The sequence below is a fragment of the Eurypyga helias genome, unplaced genomic scaffold, assembly GCF_000690775.1.
Source record: "Eurypyga helias isolate BGI_N326 unplaced genomic scaffold, ASM69077v1 scaffold24942, whole genome shotgun sequence".
NCBI classification, from domain to species: domain Eukaryota; kingdom Metazoa; phylum Chordata; class Aves; order Eurypygiformes; family Eurypygidae; genus Eurypyga; species Eurypyga helias.
In genome coordinates, this window is record NW_010235620.1 from 3,708 (window position 1) to 5,610 (window position 1,903).

The window sequence follows — 1,903 nt, forward strand, 5'->3', positions numbered from 1 at the left end:
GGAGGGCTGGGCCGCCCCTGTGCCCTCCAGCGGGTGCAACAGTGAGCTGCTGGAGGAGCTCAGTGGGGACCCAAAGGCACCCTCTGAAGTGGTGCCCTGTCTGTGCTTAGTGGGGCAGCTTTCGCCTGCTGAAAGTAAGCTTGGGGGGTGGTGGTGCTGTAAGCATTCCAAAAGAGCTGGATTCTTCCCTTGCGCTGGTCTGCAGCTCTGGGAGGGGCAGTGTCCCTTTGCTCCCTGCACCAAGTGACTCTGCTGGTCCCAGTTTGCTCTGGGAGGGAGGTCTGGGTTTGGGCTGGGAGAGTCCTGCTCCCTTGCCAGACTGATGGGTGGAGTAGCTTCCAGGAGAAGGCAAGAGAGTGTCTTCTGAAGTGGAAAACCTAGACTTGGTTCGCTGGGTTGGGAAAGGGTGTGGGGAGGGAGGAAGCCCTTGCTAGGCAATACCTGCAGCTCCAGGACGTGCTGTGGGTGGTGCAGATACCTGTCTCTAGCCCAGCCTCCGCCAGGAAGGAGGTTTGCATGGCTTCCTGGCTCTGTCCTCTGGGCTTCTGCTTCAGCCTTGTTCCAGGATCAGATTTTCCAGCTGCAGCCACAGCAGGGATCCTGTTGGGCACAGCAAAGCCTGCGAGCCTCAGGAGCTGGAGCCACTGCTGTGGGAGGAAGGAGATGGAGAGGACCAAGGCTGCAAGGTCAGGGGCCAGGGAGAGCAAAACCAGGTTACGCCGCACTTGCCAACTCCAGCAGACCGGCCCTGGAAGCCTCGCTCACAGGCGCGCTGGCTTCCCAAGGCTTGTCTGAATAGCTAATGGCCGATTGTGTCATGCTTGCAGCAGATGAAAGGCAGGGAACAGGCTCCATTGGCTCTTTAATCCTCTGCCTGGCCTGATCCTGCTCCAGCATCATGCTGTGTTCAGGGTGGACCTGCTGGTTTCTGCCCTTCATCTCCCCAGCCTCCGTCCCGGCTGCAGCAGCAGCCCGGCAGCGCTGTAGGGGCAGACACTGGGCTGGGCAGGCGCCTTACTGGAAGCACCAGTTTGCAACAGGGAGGCGAAACAGGTTGGAGCAAAGGCCCAAACTGGGCTTATAACCCGAGGTCTTGGGGAAGTAGGGTGAGGAGGAGGCAACAGCGGCTCCTGGGAAGGGAGCTGGTGGGAGCAGGGCAGGAAAAAGGCCAGGAGGCAAGCAGAGATGACAGCAATAGGGAAATGGGGCACCTTTCATCAGCTTTCCCTGAAACCGTCACTGGATGCTGTGGAAAAACGTGTTGAGACGCAAAGAACAGCAAAGATGGTGGTGGTGAGGGACAAAGTGCAGAGCAGCTCCACGCCGGAGGCCGAGAGCAGCTCCGGCGGGCAGGGGTGCGGGCACAGGGAGAGGGCGAGCGCTGGGCTGGTGCAGAGCCCCGGCTGCGGGGGAGCAGGGATGATTTTCGTGCTCCAGAGCACAGCAGGTGAGGCTTTCTGTTAGGGAACACTTTGCAGGGTGGTTTTTTCTCCTTTCTTCCTGTTTCATTTGCTGCTCCAGGCAACCAGCGCCCCAGTAAAACAAGGCTGAGTTTCACAACCCTTCCCAATGCCTCTCCAGCATGAGGCCATGGTGTGCACAGCTACTCTGCCGGCTGCTCCAGCAAGTCTCACTTTATTCCTCCTCTGGGCCATTACATGCTGGAGAAAAGAATGCGGTGCCGGGCTGGGAATCCTGCGAGTGTTACTCACTGCTCCCTACCCCGGCGAGCAGGGGGGAGCCCAAGGTGGTTTCCTCTCAGGAACTTCAGGCGCTGGAAAATGGGGGGGATTTTTTTTAAACCGCAGTTTCTCCGTCATCGTGTTTGGAAGGGCTTGGTTCATCCATGGCTGCGGGGAAATGCTGAGGGGCCTGTCACAGGAAGAGCGGGGGAGGCGGCCGT